This window comes from Chamaea fasciata, unplaced genomic scaffold (assembly GCF_029207755.1).
Source record: "Chamaea fasciata isolate MVZ Bird 193981 ecotype frontalis unplaced genomic scaffold, bChaFas1.0.hap1 SCAF_2, whole genome shotgun sequence".
Taxonomy (NCBI): domain Eukaryota; kingdom Metazoa; phylum Chordata; class Aves; order Passeriformes; family Sylviidae; genus Chamaea; species Chamaea fasciata.
Window position 1 is genome coordinate 112,033,127 of NW_027094087.1, and position 19,206 is coordinate 112,052,332.

Sequence of the window (19,206 nt, forward strand, 5' to 3'; positions counted from 1 at the left end):
CAGCGCAATGGAAACAGCACTTCCCAAGCCTGCATGTTAAAAAAAAGATGGAATCATTATTGCAAACTGGAATTAATTTCAACTGACAGAAGCATGACAGAACTTTAACAAAATATGTTGAACCCTTGTGTAGCTGAGACATTTTCAGAAGAGTTTTAATGTTCATTGCTTGTTATCATGACATTTTCACAGCCCAACATGGCTGATATTTTGTATTATCAGCAGTCTGGAGATGAGGGTGCTGCTCTTGGAGCTGACAGTGTTGTTATTTCACATTTCTGAAAGGACCCCTGAAAATTCCTTTTGAACTCTTCTGTTTCTATAAAAAGGCTGTATGATAAGTATCCATTGTGGTCTGCTTTTGTATTAAAGAGAAATCCAGTGTAAAATGTGGAAAGCTACTGAAATCTTCCCAACCAGAAGCCACAATGACCTCCAGATCAATGACAGCAACTTATGGGTAGACCCAGCCCAGTGAGCCTGCAAATCTTCCTTCAATCTTCCTTCTGATTTCTGTTAGACCCCTTGTTGTGATGTCTTAATGATGCACAGGCAGGACATAGAATCATAGAATCATGGAGTGGTTTAGTTTGGAAGGGACCTTATGTCACCCAGCTGCAACCCCCTTGCCACGTAAAAGAGTCACTCTCTGCAGCTGGATTTTCATCTCCCACAGTATCCCATTAACATTCGTCCCAGAGGCTTTAAAATGAATATAATCATGATATTAAGATATTTCTTTATATTAAGCCAAGTGAGTGTAGCTGGGAGTTTAGGACATTTGCTGTGGGAGGTGTTTTGTACAGACATGAGCAGAGTGTTTTATTCAGAGATGTGGGACTGATGAACTGGTTATCAGTACAACAGCTGGACTGAGCTGGTGCTCAGAAGAGCAACTTTCCAAAGAGTTTTTAAGGCAGGTTACCAAACCTTTCCTTTTCCTCGAGATTTCTTCTCTTTATTCAACAAAAATAATTTTCAACACCACATGTGCAGGCACAGAGGGCTGCCAAAGCAGGTGGGGCTGAAGGCAGCTCTGGTTTAACTAATCCTGATTAGGGGTTTCATGGCAAACACCTTGGGAGTGTTTAAGACCTTTATATTAGGGGAGTGTATATTTGCCTCGTTATTAAAGAAGCTGATGAAAAAGCCTCTGGTTTGTGAACTCAGATCACTGGTGTGACACAGGGTTAAATTACAACCACAGTATCCCTTAGAAACACAGCCTGCTCGTAGGCACAGCCTTGCAGCAACATGTCACAGACTGTCAGGAATTAATCCAATGTTCTTCACATGCTGGACTTTGCAGGAAACGTCCAGCACGTGTAGAAAAATTCCTTCGCCATTCATCATCTGTTCCTGTCACCATGACAGTGTAGTCAGGAAACTGAGACAAAGCTGGTAAGTTTGCATGAACCACAAGTGACTTTTATTCAATATACATTTTTCCCAGACATTCTGAAAAATAGCACAGGGATGAACTCTCCTTTGGCCAATCCAAAATATTTTTTTTCACCTGTGATGTACAAATAAGCAGGAAATTTCTGTAAAGAGGCAGATATAAGCATAAAAACGAGAGCCTAAGACTGGTGACTGAGGAAGACAAAGTGCCTTCTAAGAGTTGACATGCATTTAACTTGCTTTTGACATTTTGACTTGCTTTTAGCACATCCTGCAGCAGGTACATCCCAGCACTGAGGTGGGGATGTGCCCAGCTCTGCTCTTAGGGCAGGATTCATGTAAGTCTATAAATGCAAATTTAAGAACTGTACATCAGGCTTAAAAAAAAAAGATTAGATCTGATTCTTCACTTTTTAGAGTGTCTCCAATATACAAACAAAGCAGGTTGAAAGCTTTCATTCTAAGGGCTGCACTGTGCATCCTGCTGCTTCTGGTTCCAGATTAGTTTGATCCCTGAGAGGTGCACACACTCCAGCATCTCTGTGAGTGTAGCACCCGTTTAAGATCCGCAGGCCAAATTTATTTCCCCCAACAAAAAGCGCTGTGAGAAGCAGTATCAGAGCTATGGGCACCAAGAGCCCCAGATTACATAAAACACAGTAAGAAAGGAGCTTACCTGGTGTGTTTGACTTTAGGGAAGGTACAAGGAAGTGAGTCTTATCTGGACTGAAAGAGCACACTCGATCATTGCCTCTAATCTCTCTTTTGATGTGTTTAACGTGAGCAGAGGCTTCCAAGTTTGTTTTGTTGCTTTTGTCACACGTGTTCTTGCTGGTGGAGCTCCAGCCCCAGTGGAGGACAGCAGGTTGTGGCCCCACTATTGACATCAGGTATATGAGTAAGTTTTTGAACAGTTTGCATCATTTTTGGCAAGGGAGAAATAAAAAATTGCAACAGTCTTCTGGGTTGTCAAAATATGACCAGACCAGTTTTTCCTGATCAAAAGAAAACTGACTCCATCACCAATTCGTTTCCCCCAAGAGAGCTTTGTTAGCTGCCAGTCTGAGCAATGAATGCAATTGTAAAATGTAATGAGCAAGAGGAAAAAAGATTATTGATTTCCCCACCTCCTATTGCTGGAGTGTATTTACCCGAGGTAAATGCAGGCACAGGGCTGGCAGCTGAGACAGGAGCCTGGCCTTGCCTCAGGCACCCGCGTCAGAGCTCTGCTTGAGGCTGCCAGCCATAAATACGGTCCCCCTGGGGCTTTCAGGTGAGAGAGGGAAGGCAGGGAGACAGAGAGGGAAAATGAGAAGGGAAAAGAACAAGAATGCTTTGAATCACCTCAGCATGAAGCACTTAGGGAAAATAATTTGCCCTAAAAATCACCAGTAAATCGTAATTCCTTCCTACAGGTTTCCCACTGTTTGAAGGACATTTTGCATAGAGAGTCAAGTGGGAGTTTTTGATCCTTTTCATACAACTCCACATGTCATTTATTTGGTCACCTTTAAACAGCATTATCTCTGTCAGAAACAAATTTGAAATGCTCATAATCATACGAAGCCCACAGCAGATGGCAGCATACAGCAAAACTTTGCCTCCATCCGCTTAAAAAATAAATTAATAAACAAACGCTGAACAGTTCGTGCCTCAGCCACCAGCAATGGATAATGCAAATGCGTTACAGCACTTGTCACATTCTTGGCTGTTTAAGGAGAGTTTACTGAGGAGATTCAGATCCCCCAGCAGAGGAGGGCACCCTCAGGCACCTGGGAGTGTGGTCAGAGCATCCAGAGACCTGCCCAGCTCTCCTCTGGTGGGTGCTGGCCCCAGCTCCCCAAATTTTGGGACTGCTGTGTGCTAGTGCTGCTGGCTTCTCACGCTGTGGGATGCCCTGGAAATCACAGCCTCAAGATTTCTCATGCTTTGAGATATTTTTATTTTCAAAATATTAAAAAAGATTACAGTGGGATAGAAGTAAGATGTTACTGCAGAGCTGGATTTGACCCAGAGAGATCTGTTGAGCAGTTTATTATCCACATTTCCAAATACCTGTCTATTCCCATTGGAGGCTGAATTTATAATTGGACATTAACAGTGAAAAAGAGCCTTCTCCTTAGAAATTATTTTGTCACTCACCAATGACAGAAAGAAAAAAAAGTTTATTTAGAGGTTTAGCAATCTTCCTTTTTAATAAGCACTTTTACTAGAACTAGGATGGGATCACAACTTACAGGCCTCAGGCCAAAAATAAGACCATCACATAGAAATATTTCTGCACAGGTACCCGCTGCTAGACACTTACAGCCATGTAGACATAACTAATTTTTAAGAAACCCTTCATGCTGGTAGGGAAGTGGAAGTTAAACTCCTCCAGAAACAAAATACTTCATTTCACCATGGCTGCAATGAGGAGGGAAGAGAAAGGTGACACCTATTCAAGATTACCTTCACCTCCTTCTCCTGCTTCTCCCTGCAGAAGTAGGAAAACGTGTCCATGGCAGCTGAAGTGCTCTGTGTCCCTGCCCCTCCATGGCTCTGCATCCCCACATCCACCCACCCCACAAAAATCCCTGATTTTTATAGTTCCTCCTTTGAAATACCCCAGATCCTCTCTGCCTCTCAGAGACCTTCTTGCCTCACAAGCCCTTTGCTTTCTGCACAGGTCTGTGTCCCTAATTGCCAACCTTCCCTCTGCTGGCTGTCCCTCCTGTACCCTGCCTGTGGCATTGGGCAGGAGGCAGGGCAGGCACCAGACCATCAGCCCAGCAGCTGATGCCAAGCCAAAGCCTGCAACATCCCTGCTTTTCCCTCACTGGGAACAGTCACAAGTTTGCACAAAACCTGTCAGATGTTGGTATCACTGGTTCAGTAGTTTGTCCTGCAGTTTCTCTCTCAAATTCTGCCCAACAGGTTCGGGAGTGTCGAGTGACTCCAGTCCCACGCAGCTGCTTCATTCCCCTCCCTGCCACAGTGGGGAGGAGAATCAGAAAGGAAAGGTGAACCTTGTGGGTTGAGATAAGAACAGTTTCATAGTTGAAAATAATAGTATTAATAAAAACCACAACAGCAATGAAAAGCAGGGAGGGAGAGAAATAAAGCCGAGAGAAATAAAACCAAGAGAAACAAGGGATGCCCAGTGCTCACCACCCACTGACCAATACCCAGCCCCTCACAGACAATTGCCCCCAGTTTGTACATCGAGTATGAGGTTCCACAGCATGGAATATCCCTTTGGCTACTTCAGATCACCTGTCCTGTCCCTCCTGGCTTCTTGTGCAGCTCCTCACTGGCAGAGCATGGGAGACTCGGTTTAAGGTGATCACTACCTAGCAACAGCCAAAACATCCGTGTGTTATCAACATTATTCCCCTGCTAAATCCAAAACACAGCACTGTACCAGCTCCTGAGAAGAAAATTAACTCTATCCCAGCCACAACTAGGGTGTGGAGTGACTGGGGGGCCAGGAAGCCCAGAGGGAGGAGGGCAGGTGGGCTCCCTGCTTGCAAGAAACAGGCAGAACCCCAATGCATAAGATAACTCCCAGCCTTCATTCCCTTCCGAAGGAAGCACCCTCTTCTCTTCCTCAACTCCTCACCCCTCTGGGGTGGAGCCTCTTGCCACACTGCCCTGTTCCCCTGTCACAGTCCCAAGTCACTCCTGGAGCATCCTTGCACTTTTCCTGCAGTCCCTGCACAGGTGTCACTGGCAGCAGATCCTGGTCCCCTGCTCCAGTGATGTCTGGGCACCAAGCGCTGCACCTTGCCAAGGGAACCACAGCCCCAGTGGCCACCTCATCCTTCCTTCTTGTGGAACTGAGCCTCCTGGGTGTTTGCAGAGAAAGGAGGAAAGCAGAGAAAGGAATGAAGCCTCAAACTGCAGATAGGCTTGAAAAGAAACTTAAGCCAGCAAACCAAAAATGGAAAAAAATGCCTTGGAAAAGTTAAAGAACTTTACGTTTGTGGTTTGTATCCAGGACCTCCTGCTCCCCCCTTTCCCAATCCAGGAGCACCCAAAAGGGTGTGTTTGGTGGAGACTGGGCTCCACAGAGAAACTCAAGCCCAGGGGAGTGGCTGCAGAGGCAGAGCACATCTCACTGCCTCGGGGGCTGAGAGGACTCAGAGCTGTTCCCCTCCCTGCCAGCAGCAGACAGAGCAAACTGGGAACATCCCACTTTATGTGTTGACAAATGCCAGGTCTTTCCCTCTGGCAGCCCTGCCCGCTGTGCAGTGCCAGATGTGCTGCACTGGGATCAGCCTTTCCCAGCTTTCTCAGTCCAGGAGCCACAGTCATTTTAAACAAAGGACCATCTTGGACCATTCAGGCAAATGATTTTTTATTTACAAGTAGAGATGCTTCTTTATTTGACTTCCCTTTTCCTGTTCACCCACTTACATGCATGGGCATGTGTTCATATTTAGAGAGTTATTTTTGTTTTTGGCAGCTGCTGTGCTGGCCAGCAACAGCTCTGGTCACTGACAGATTGGGACTGGAAATTCAGAAATGCTGTTTCAAGTGATTAATTAATTCCATTCCCATTGCAAATGCTGATTCTGGGACCCAAAAAACCTGGTCCCAGCCTGAGATATGGATTTGCTGGAGAGGAGGGTGATGACTGCTGTTCCTGACAGTCCTCTGAGTGTTGCCAGCATTCCTCTGTGAGACACCAGGGGTGTCACCGTGAGACCCATCCTCACAGGGACCTGCATGACATGGGGGATTTGTCACTCATGAGAATCACACAAATATCACACACAACTCATGTGTGAGGACTGCAGCAGGGCAGGGTCAGACCCAGAGCCATCCCAGGGATAGGGGAGCTATTGGGGAGAGCCCCTAGTGCACCGAGCATCTTCCTCCCAGGGTTCCTGCAGTCCTGCAAGGGCTGCCCTTTCCCAAGGGCTGCCTGTTCACAAAAGCTGCCTTTTCCCAAAAGGTGCCTGTTCCCAAAAGCTGCCTGTTCCCCAAATCTGCCTTTTCCTGAGGACTGCCTGCACCCAGCTGATGCCTGCCTGGGGTAAACCCTCCACCCCAAAGCTTGGCAGGCAGCAGTGTCACCTTTTGTACCCCACTGACGTCACCAGCTCTGCAATGTTGACTGAGTCCTAATCAGTCCCTATGGATAGCAATTACTGCAATGAGTGTAACATTTAATGACCTCTCTTTAGGCCCTGTGGAAGTTCCTGGGAAGCAGAAGAAACCACGGGCACACACGCGAACAAGGCTTCTTCCAGGCTTTTTTGGCAATGATCGTTTTGCAGCAGGAAGAACTGCAGTTCCACCAGATCCATAATCCAAATTTCCCCAGTGCTACAACCTCTGCACATTATCCAGCAAGGCAGGGAGAGCCTGGAGTGGAAGGACTGCAGCACTGCTCTGCCTTTTACCTGAAAGCACAGGTACCAAATCTGGTAAAAGAGAGGAGGAACACTAATTAAATCTGGTAAAAGAAATGAGGAATAATAACAATACCCTCTGCAAATCCTGTCTCATTTGGGTCTGCACACATTTGCCTCACTAAAGAAAAAAACCCAGTTTTTTCCTTTTTTCCCCCCATCACTTGCAGCCCCTGTTCATTTTGTCCCTTGGACTGAGAACTGCTTGAAGGGTCCCCATCACCTGCATAATTTAAGAAGCAAATAGAAAATATTGCTGCAGACACATAAAAAAGCATTGATCTGGTGATTCACTGTATTGAAGATAACTTATTTAGCAACTGGCAGAACACACACCCAGTGATAAATGAGAACCAGGCTGGTGAGAATGTCCAGCTTGATGGTTGAACTTCCCTTTGCCCAGGATCAGCCCCTAGCCTGCTTTAAATGTGCTAAAAACATGTTAATCAAAAATGACTCAAAAAAATTAAAACAGTAAAAAAGCCCCACAATCCGTGGGGCTTTTAAAATCTGTGTGTTTGAGTAAACACAACCAATGTAAAATAAAAGCCTCAAAAGGCTTTTTGGATACCCATCCTGCCTAAAACCTGCAGATGGACATTATCCCGAATCCTAACTACCTCCCTGGCTCTGGGGCAGCAGTGACCCAAAGCTCAGGAGTTGTGGGTCTAGATGCTCTATCAGCATCCAGGAACTGTAAAATCAGACACCTGAAATTAGCCTGGGTTGCTACATAACACTTCATAGGGAGCTCGCTTCACTATGAAGAAATACAAAACATTAAGTGACTACTATGCTCATAGCTGTAAAGTTATGTGCAGAGGTGAAGTGTAGCTCAGTACAGGATCATGATGGACATGATGGACACAGTAAAGGAAGACAATTTGAGCATTGTTCCTCAGAAAAGGAGGGAGGGTAAAGGTTGGGATACCAATGACTTGTGTTTCTCTGAGCTGTGGTAGCACAGTCACACACAGATCTGCTTTCCCAGCAGTGCTGCTTCTTGAAAAGATCAAAAATAACATTTTTTCTGAATCAGATCAGGAATTATTGCAGCTTCTTTCTTTCTTGAGCTGGTGAAAAGCTGGTTTAATTTTGAACTGAAACCATTCAGCGGTTCAAAGGGAGCAGCCCCATTCTACCAGCAGAGAATCAGGGAGTAAAGCTGTGCTGCTGCTTTCAAATTCTGTACGGGTGCCTCTCACTCTGTTGTGTATGTGACATCAGGAAAAATAAAGTGGCATTGAGAACATACCTCAAGGACTGTGCTACAAAGATTTAATCAATTTTCATTCTCCAAGATAAATGAACTCAAAAAAAAAAAAAAAAGCCAATATTCAGAAGGGAAAAGAGATTTTCTAAATGTTTAGTTAATCTGCTAATAGCGTCGGATTTATTTAAATAAGTTTCTATGGCATCATCCGGTATAATCTCTGCTGTACACAGCTCAGAAAGGTTCCTTGTGGAGGTGCCTTTAAATGTCCTGGAAAAGGAGGAGTAGGAGAGGCACAGGGTCAGTCAGAGTCTCTCAGGTGTTTTTTGGGCAATACTCTGTCAAATAGGATAAAAGGATTTGTGGGAGGAGCTGTGATGGTTCTCAGATGTTTGATGGTCGGACTTGGATGTTTATTAATTCTTATCTGTATTACAGTCTCACAAGCCGTGAGTTCTGCAGTACCTCTGGTTAACAAGGCGCAAAAAGGAGGATTTTGGGGCATTGTCTAAGTCCTTCTTCTTCACGGCTTTGAGTGGTTTTCTGTAATTGGGTGGAAAAGGTCTGCACTGGGGGCCTTGGGTGGTCATTATTGGGTCAAAAATATAAATAATATAGGTGTCACCTCGTCATTGGGTAATTATCACTTAAATAACCTTGGAAAGAATCAGAGGTACTCCATTTTACCTCATTTCTCTAACTTGCTAGATTAAACTCATGGCTTGTGAGTCTGTAAATAGAAAAGAAGTAATAAATGTCCAAGTCCGAACTTGACATCTACGTTTCCCATGTATTAATCCTGACCTAGGCAGAGAAAAAGAAATCAGAACTGCAACAGTGGCTGTAGGAGAACATTCCCACGGGATGGAGGGAGAAGGCTGGTTCTGCCTCAGAGCAGGCCGAAAGCAGCCATCCTGCTGACCAAACCCATCCTCAGTGCCACTCTGGAGCTGAGGGGTTTTGCTGGAGCCTTTTGCTTGTCACATGGAGCTTTCTTTGTCACACGGAGCATCCTTTGTCACAGGGACCATCCCTGGCACTGCCCACAGTCTCATGGCATCACTCTCATGCCACACTGTCGCAACATGGGATTTAGATGGTGGTGCTGCTGCCTAATTCCCAAGAAACATCTCTTTTGGGATGGCCACTTGGGTGAGCACTCAGGCAAAGCAGTCAAGTCCACACACCACATACACCACAGCTAGCTCAGCCAAGAGAGGCAAGAAGGGCCTTTTGTGTGATAAATTCCAGCAAAAGTTTATTCCAACACGCTGAAGGGAATCAGGGACAAAAGACCAGGACCATGTGGGGCTCAGTGGTTAAGTATGGGGTCAGGAACCAATGGTCTGAAGGCACAGGGGCTGTACAAAGGGTAGTGCCCTACAGGGGTCATGGGACAGACCACCAGGGATACCACAACCAATGGGGAAACAGGGAAAGGAGAAACCACGAGAATTAGGGACATATGGGGAGAGCAAAACTGGGGTAGATCACATAGTGTGGCAAGGCACACCATAGGGGAAGTCTTTTCCTTCGGCCTAGGTGGAGACTCTATGGTGTATTCTTCCAGGGGAAGGCCCTGGGGATTGCCCTGGGGGGTTCAATGGTTTCCACACCACACCGAGGCCATCCCCTGTGTTTACACCTTCGAATAGCTGATGTTTCCAGCTTCCAGCACCACCTGTTTCCACAGGGAAAGGCAGTGGCACCCCTCAGAGGCTCCTCAGGGGGGTGTGCAGGGGCACACCAGCCTGCACAGCAGTATTTTGGCTGCAGGCATAGAGAGGGACTGGTATGAAAAAAAATACCCAAAAAGCAGCAAACACAATAAAGTGTGAAGATGAACATATTTTGCTTCTGACAGCCGGCCAGGACCTTCACCTACTTCACTAGGCAGCCCTTTGCTTAGAGGGTTGACCTGTGTCAGGCCTGTTTATAGGGGAAGGCAGGGCAGCCCTGAGCTCATGGCTGTTTCAGCGGCACCAAGGGCAGCTGTGGCCCTGACATGAATACAGGGACCAAGGAGAAGCTGAAACCAGGACCCTGGGACATGGCAGGGGGTTGGAACCAGATGATCTTTAAGGTCCTTTCCAACCCAAACCAGTCTATGGTTCTGTTACATGCAGCCTTCAGGTGCTGCCTGTGGTGTGGTGCTTGTTCTTCCAGGGTTGTGACATTGGAGGTGGCACTTGGGAACACTGGGGGGGGCAAATGCCACTGTGTGGTGGTAGCAGAGATCTCCTGAGCATGACTGGAGAGCAAGAACGGGGGCTAGGAGGAGCTCAGGGCAATCCTGGTGCTGGCCTGAGCCAAAGGAAAACAACTCTATCTCGAGGTCATTAAGTACACAAATTAACCGGAAAAAATCGATTCTTTTCTCCTGCAGCAAGCTCAGGCATGGATGTGCTCAGATGCTGGTGGAGGGAGGGAGGGAAATGAGGAAACACAACCCCTCAGAACCCCTGGATTAGGGGAATTTTTTAAACAAGCAGTATCAGCCCACCTGTGCCCAGGAACCATGACAGGGAAGAGAGGCTTAGGGATGGATTGGGATGCTCACACCGGGGTGTTGGGTGCCCCACAGCAAATTCCCCAGGTCCTGTGTGATGCTGCCCAGCTCCCAGGAGTGCTGCAGATGCCATGGGTTGTTGCAGCTGGCACTAAGGGTGCAGACAACCAAACTGAGGGACTTGGGCATACCCAAACCTGCTCAATTTATAAAGAAAAAATAAAGACGTGTATCTCCGGTTATTAGTCCCTTCGTATTTCCTGTCCCAATATTGCTGAGGAAGAGGAAAGCTGGAGGAAAACAATTATCAGCCCTTCCCATGCAGCCCTCAGGACTGGCTGCAGAGGTGCAGCTCCTTCAGGACAGGGATATCCCCAGATCCAGGGACAGGCAGGGCCCAGCCATGGCTGGCGCAGCTCCTGCCCTCCCTGTGGCCCAGTTGAAGCTGAACTCCTGCTGCTTTATCCCTGGACACTCGTGGTTGCAGGGAAAGTGGGGCAAAAAGTGCTGGGCTGTGACTTCATCCCTCCCCACCTCCTGCAGGGATCTTGCATTTCAGATGGGTTTTACTCCAATGACTTCAACTCTGAATAATTAACCACATCCCACAGCACTTGTAAGAGAATTTTTTGGACTCTGTGATCTCAGAGGTCTCTTCCGTCCTAATTAATTTGTGAATTCAAAACCAGTTTTGCTAACTTTTAGGTCCAGGATGCTTGTTATGGAGGAGTGGAGAGGAAAGACACCATCTAAGTTTATCGGGATGGCAAGGAGGTGAGGCAGAGAACCTGATGAAATCTGCTTTTATCCTGCTGCTTTCCTGAGGAGAGGGATTGACGACCGTCCTGTGAGGAAAATGAGGTAGCCAAGACCTTGAACTGGAAGGCTGGCTCCCAAAACTTGGAAAAGAGGCTGATCCAGCAATTCCAGCCTTGTTCCTGCAGGAGCAAACACTGACCCAGCACGAATGGAGGGGCTCAGGACAGCCCTGGTGCCTGCTGGGGTGTGAAGGCAGGAGAGAAAGGGACTGGCCACCTCAGTCTGGGGTTGTTGCAGCATTTTCCTGGGATCAGGTTGAAATGCACCAGCCCAAGCAGGAACATTGGGATGGGGCTTTTGCTGGGCTGTTTTCCCTGGTGACCATGAGGAGTCACATCAAGCCATCTGAAACCATCAGTGGCCCACATTGAGCTTCAGGTGACTTGTAGTCAGAGGGGTAACCTGCACTGCAAGCAGGATCCCTTAAGATGTTAGAGCAAGTATTCACTATGGCATAAACTTTTTTCAATTTTAAAATGAAACTTTGAAAAGGTGAAAGGATGCTAAGAGAAAATGATTTCCTTCTCCTAAATCTCATCCTTCTTTGAGCTGTGTCATGAGAGAGGGATGAATTCAAGACAGGAAAGGCCCAGACTTTAGTGAAGCACAGGATTTAAGGCACATCGGCTTTGTAGAGGTCTCCATGCACAAAGCCTATTTGATTTAACCAACTAAAAAGAGGAAGAAAGGGATTATTTAAGGGTTCATTTTCTCTCCATCAGTCCCCTCAGACAGATGACTCACATTTTTATATCCTAGAGGAACACAAAGATGACAGATAGAGTGCACAAAGCCATTTGTCCTCATCCTGTCCCTATTCACCATTTTGCTGCAACCATGGCACAGGAGTTGGTCTCTCCCAAGATAAAAGTAAACTTGTTTTCTTTCTTTCTAGTAACAGGGGAAGTGAATGAGGTCAGGACAATCCCAGAAAGTCCTGTTGGCACTAGGATGACCCACCTAATGTGAATGGGAGCCAAATCCTCATGCCAGGCTGAAGCCCTGACCCTGGGGACATCTAAAAGAAATGAATTTCACCTTCCTATGTCCAGACAGGCTCCTGCAAAAAAGGAGAAAGCCTCTTTGCCAAGGTTGCCCTTTAAAGAACTGCCCAGCTGTCCTCTCACCTGAAATCTGTTTGGAGGCTATTTAACAGGCGCATTTCAGCTGAGGGTATCTCATCATTTCACACCCTCTGCAGCCCTGTGTTTCCCAGAGGCCAGGAACACGGATCACTTGCTTTGAACATTGCAAATCTCTGAGACCAATGTAACACCAAAAAATTCACCAAATTAGGCCTTGCAGTAGCGATCATTTTATTACATCATGCAGTTACAATGGCCAAGTTTAGTTCCAGCATGGGGAGAAAACCTCTGACTAAAAATTCCTGACCAGTGTGTTCACTCCCATAACTGGTAGGGAACGTTCTAATCAAAGTTTGTATAAAACTACTCTTAGGAATAGCAAACAAAGCATTTACTAAATAACAGTTACTCGGAATAGATCCCAGCACAAACAGCAGGGCTTGTAGGGGTGGCAACAAATAATTTAAATTATTGGCAGGGCTTTTTCCTTACTGCTAATGCAATTTCATCAAGTGAAAGTATCTTAAAGGGGTGAAGGGACTGAGCCAGGGATTTACCTCTGGTCCAGGCTAGAGGAAAGAACGAGGGGAAAAGCCCCAGTCCTGAAACCCTCAGGTGGGAGCAGCTGGCTGGGGCTCCCAACTTCCAAGGTTTCCTTCTGACTCACATAACTCCCCTCTCAGCTTCTCCCCTTGCAAGTGGCCCTTCTTAATGCAAACAATTAAATGGGCATTAGGTAAAAGTGGCTGCTCCTGTTGCTGAGTGAGGAGGACATTTGGCAGGCAGGGAAGGGTGCCTGGGTTCTTCAGAAACCAGTCCCCCTTTTCCACAGGGGCCTCATGTTCTCCACATTTCCAAACCTCTCCTTTGTTATCGAGGAGGTGAATAAAGAGGTTTTGAACCACTCCAAACAAAGTTCAACCAGCCTGGGACTAAAACCCAGAGACAGCATTTGCAGAACAGAGGAACAGTGGGTTCCAACAACCAGGAACTCACAGCACAGTTTATAAACAATTAAACCCCACTGGCCTCCTGTCAGCAGTGGGTGCTGTCACTACAAAGCCCTCCACAGGATGGGTCAGGCTGGGAGGGATCACAGAGACTCATTTGGTCCCTCCTCCCTGCCCAAGCAGAGGCATCCCAGAGCAGAAGGCACAAAATTGTCTCCACATGATTCTGGGCTATCCCCAGTGAGAGACCTTTGGCCGCAAAGTGCTGTGTCCCCATGCTCTGCACAGCCCAGAATTTAACACAGTGGCTCTCTCAAGCTGCGGGAGGGGGGAATTTGCCACCAGTTAAGCATTTTCAGTAGGGCAGGGCTGGTGAAAGAGCTGGGCTGCTTTCCTTTATTTACCTGCCTGGTGTGAACATGCCTGTAATGCTGGGCAAGAGCCTCTTCCAGCTTTGGGCAAACTGGTTTTACCTTGGGAGAAAAGCAGTGTTTGTTCTGTGGCTGGTGAAACGAGAAATGCTGTGAACTCCCCCTGAATCCATCAGGTTTGCATGAAGTTCATCAGTGGCAAAGCCTGCTCCCAGCATGTGTGTTTTTCCTAACTGATGCTGATGCTGTTGCCCTTCCAGAAGCCTCAGTGGCTTTTACCACAGTCACTGGATCTCACCAGCACGTTTTTAGGGCTCACACCAGCACGTCCCAGCCCTGTCCCTTCCCCAGCCTCCCTGCACACCACCACAGCTGACTGAAACAATGCCCAGCCTGTTGCCCAATTCTTTTTTCTCTCCCAATTCCTTTTCCTATCCATTCTTACTTGCCGTTCCTTCATCATTAGCTCCCACAGGATTATCAGTGGCACATCTGTCTGACACAGGCAGTTTCACTGCTATAAATTCTCCACAGCCCATTGAATAGAGACCTTTTAATTAGGTTTTAAGAATTTTCCCATTAGCAGAGAGGCATTGAGAATTCAGGTCTCATTAATGAGAAGCAAAATATGTTAGAGAGGGAAGCTGCTTGGTTTACTGCAGTAGTAGCATTTCTCCCCCTGTATTTATGGGCATGGATTAATTGCTGTTTTGCTACCGTGGACAGAAATATGTTTGACAATTCATTTTATTGTGCTACAAATGACAGATTTAAACCAGTGATCCAACGTGAGAGCCCTCTTGGGCTACTGCATTGTCTGGGTGACAAATAGAAGAAATGTGAACAAAATCTTTCATCATCAAAATTTGATTGCCCTGCTATTTGCACCAACCTAGCTTTATGTTCTCACTAACAAAAGGGGTTTTCTGAAGATCTGAGGTAGGTCTTCATATGAGAGTGGGGAAGATTGAGCCAGTGCCACGTCCTTGGCAGGTGTGGAAGGGCAAATCTGTGCTCCCTTGGGCCCTGGACACATTTGGCCACAACAAGAGGGCAAATGTTCTCTTCACGAGTCCTCCCAGCTGCTGGGTATTCCACACTCAGGGAATTCACGAACCACTCGTGATATTTTTGGTGTTTTTAAAAGCCCAGGTGGATTTTCCCTTCCAGGAACTGTTGCAAATGGCTTTTTTGTTGAGGTGACAAGGACCCCTCTTGCTTGCTGTCTGCCCTATCCCAAAACACCTTCAGGACAGGAAGAGCTGTCACAGCACTGTTTTACCTCGGAGGCATCAAGTTTCGGCTTCAATCTACTCCTCCTGGCAAAACTTTATGTTGGAGAGATCCCAGGCAGCTCCCAGAGCCGTATTTTGATCCTGCTGGGTGCATTTGATCCAGTTCTTGCCCCTCAGCTATAGATCAGTGAGTGGTTGCATCACTTTCCCTGGGGTTACTCCAGGTAAGCAGGACACAGCAAGGGCAGCCTCAGGTGCCATCTCCTCTGCTGTGGCATCCTTCATCCCAGCTGGAAACCTCCAGTGTGCTCCTCTAGGCTGAGCCCTGGCTTCTGCAACGCTCTCACCTCCAGTAGCTTTTTATAAAAAACACAGTAAAATAAGACGTTCTCATTAAGGTTTCCCATCTTGAGAGGATTCTTTTTCTTTTCTTTACAGTACACTTTGTGTGCCCAGTCTCTTTAAAATCTTTAAAGTGAAGATTTCAAAGGAATTTCATAGCTAGCCTCTTTTTTTTTTCTGTTGAAATTTCTACTTCTTTTCTTTCTACTTTTTTTCTACCATTATTTCATTAAATCTCTTGAAGAATTGAACCCAATAGAGACACAGTTCTCCCCTGTAGCAGCTCTCCCACTAATCATCATATATCAACTCTTGCTAACAGTGTAGCTTAATATTTCTCCCTCTGTTTTTAACCACATTTAATTGGGGCAGAAAAAAACACTTCCTGGCCAATATTTCCTCCCTTCATAGTCATCAATGAAAAGAGCAATAAGTGAAGCTTGCTAAAAACAGCAATAATCTTGACTCCACTCTTCCAGCTCTGTAGGCAATTTTTGCTATCAGCTCAGCTGAGCCAGCCCAGGTCACTTTCTAACCTCAATTCTTTTACAGACCCTGTCACACTGTACATCCCTCTGAGCCTTCCCAGTCCTCACCATCAGCTGGAGGCAGCAGTTTAGGCACTCTATTTTCACTGCCCACTTTTGAAACCACCAGGGCAAAACTTCTCTGAGATGACCTTTCCCTCCCACACGGGGTCTTAGGCTCACTTGTTATTTCCTAGGTCTCCTGCTTCTTCTATTTCAGGCATTTCTCATTTGTATTTATCTCTTTAGCTATTTGTGTCAGAAATAACCTTGCAGCCCTTTGCCTGCCTTGCCTGGTTTTCTAAGTTTTGATCGCTGTTCCCATAGTAGCAAATGAGAGCCATGGATTCTTTTTTATATATATATATATATATTATTATCTCATGCGTCCCAAATAATACTCAGTCCTTGACATGTGAGGTGAAACCCAGAGTTCTCAATCTGCTCTAAGAAACTGCCAGAAAACTGAAGGGATAGCATTTCCTTTTAGCTTGCAGGGTGAATGGCTGCTGACCCCTGCCTGCTCCTATTTACACTGCTAATTGCTCTGACACTAATGAATGAATTATACTCAAGTGATGCAAAATGGGCAATATATATCAGCTGTTCCATGCCATTGCCCTCAGATCATCAGTGTTTGGGGCTGCTGGGTGATCTCAGTGACCCCCTGTCCCTGTGTGCAGGTGAGAGGTGTTGCCTTGTGCCCCTTGCCCTCTTTCACTGCACCTGCAAGAATCCCTCCCTCCCACCAGTCACTATAGAAGGGAATAGACCCCAAAACCTTCTCCACGTCACTGGAGGTGCTGGATTTCGGTTTTCCTCCTGGGAATCACAACCAACCCACAGGCATGGGTTTGCTTCAGGTTTTGGTGAGTTCTGGGGTCATCTGGGAGGCTCCATCCATCACAGCATTTTCCATTCTCCATACTGGGACATCTTTACCACATTCCATGTTAAACCCAAACTAGATTGTCTTGGTTTTGAGCTTGAAACCTTCTCTAGATGATTTGAAAAGATGTCCCCGGGAAATGATGAAAATCAAAAGATGCAATGATAAAATCATGGGATGGGCCAGAATAAATTAATCCGTCCCTAGCCCAGTTCCCTGAGCCAGTTACAGGTGCTCACAGGAAAACTTCAACAAGGAGCAAAGATAACCCAGTCATCCATCACATTATTCTCATTTCCCACTCTTGCTCTATCATTTTATTGAATGCTTTCTGGTTGTTTTATTCTGAGAAATGATGAAAAGCATTTACTCAAGTCCAGCCAGCCCCAGGCAGTGATCCTTTCACAAAAATACCCTTCCAACCTCCAAGGATCTGCAGCTTAGACATTTCCTGAGATGGATGTGCAGTTTGGGGATTCAATAGCCCCAAGCAGTTTTTCTTCAATGAGTTCATCCAGTTGCTTTTCAGACACGTGGGAAGTTTTAGCATCCGCAGATAAATTGCATCATATCCCTGTGCTAGGTGATGAACCATCTTTCTTCATGTGCTTCCAACTTACCACTGAGATTTTCATGTTAGATGAGACCATGAGCTGTGCCTCCTGTGACCTTTATGGATCTGAAAGAATCTGGTGTACATAAATATTCCTGATGTGGATGCTGTTCCACACCGCCATCCCCACCACGGGACCTTTTACCGGCTGGAGATTGAGAACACAGCATGAAGAAGTAGACACAGAGTGAGTTTATAAAATGGAAAAACTTTGTAAATCTGCGATTCTCTATTCCTTGCCTAAGAATTGTTAATCTGTCATTTGCTTTTCTCACGGTTGCTAAGCACTGAGCTGGTGTTTTCACAAAGCTGTCTGTTATCCCCCATATGCTCCTGTCATCCTCACACTGCACTGACAGTAACCTGAGCGATCACAATCAGCTCAGGGCCCTTTATTGTAACTGAGAAGGTGGGATTGCTCCTTTCCCAGGTGTGCATCACTCCACACTTCCAGACACGCTGCCTCACGTGCCATCCAACCCTGCAGTCAGTCATTCCATCTTGCACAATCCATCGGAGCAACTGCCTCATATTTTTGCTGCCACGGAAATTCCGTGTCACCAACAGATTTTACCCTCTCACCGCCTCTTTCAGATGGTTCGTGAGCCTGTTAAGCTGCAAAGGTCCCAGCATAACCCTCTGCAGGAGCCCCCTCGTGACCTCTCCCCATAGTGAAAACCATCCTGCCCTCTGCTTGTTGCCCTGTTTTTATCCAGGAGAAAATTTCCCCACCTGTCCTGTCACAACTTAGTTTCTAAGATCCCTACACTCTTCAAAACATTTTTTCCATAGCTCATTGCTTTCACGAGCCAGAGGGCTATTCTCAGCATCTCTTCTAATTACAGTGTCTCCTTTTTAACTCAGGGCAGCCAGAACGTCACAAAGGGACTGGGACCGTACCAGAATTATGTTTTCTCCTTTCTACTGCTTTCCTAATAACTGTGGAAAGCAATTTGCCTTTTTGTCACTTTGAATATTCAGCTGGCACATCCACAGTGATGGGAATGAGTGTGAGTGACAGTAGCTAAATTGCAGCCCATCTTGGTGATTATATACTTAGGTTACTCTTCCTCTTTACTTTTAATTTCATTTACCATTTATCACCCAGTCAATCTTGTAAGATATTTCCACAACTGTTCAGCTAGCTGCACTTTTTTAAAAAATATGAAAAATAATTCTGAATCATCAGCATATTCATCACTTCATTATTCACCAAGCTTTCCCTATCATTTATGAATATATTGAGCAAAAATCCTCTGATCTCCCCTGTGATTGTTGACCTTTGTCTCCTATCTGAAAAGAAGTTATTTGTTTACCTCTTTGTGAATTTACTTTCCTGCAGTATTTTTTTCTCAATTTTCTTTATCTTACTTTGTTAAAAAAAAAAAAAAACAGGTCTTTTTTCTTCTAGTAGCTTTCTTTACTCTCTCATTCAATTATTCTGGGTCTATATGTGTGCCTGAGGACATCCTTTTCATACTTTTTGTTCGATGGTAAATATTTACTGAGTTTTTCATATTGTGTCTTTCAGTAGCACCCTGCAGTTTGCCAACACTTCACACGTTTTACTCTTCCTCTAAGCTCAATTTAATAAGTCTTCTTGATTTATTTTCCCCTTTTTAGACTGTAATAGTCAGGATTTGCACTCCCTCATTGCCTGTGGCATGGTAAACAGGAATGCATCACAACCATTATCATAAATGACTATCAGTGGCCACATTTTGAATAAGATCTGCATTTCTCAGGAGTTTCTTCCCTTCTCTGGGTCACTACAAATCTGATGGGGTCTAGAAAAGAAACAAAATGCATATTTCCCTGCTTTGCTGGCTCCAGCCTGTGTGTCCTCTTCTGCA

General features: G+C 45.8%; 1 long non-coding RNA gene across 1 annotated transcript; it reads left to right on the plus strand.

Annotated features, from left to right (window-relative positions):
- The first annotated feature begins 16,530 nt into the window (after positions 1-16,530).
- Positions 16,531-18,368, plus strand: LOC136286134 (uncharacterized). Its single transcript, XR_010719782.1, has 3 exons — positions 16,531-16,720; positions 17,324-17,540; positions 18,218-18,368. It is a non-coding gene; the product is annotated as an uncharacterized lncRNA (long non-coding RNA).
- The last annotated feature ends 838 nt before the right edge of the window (positions 18,369-19,206 follow it).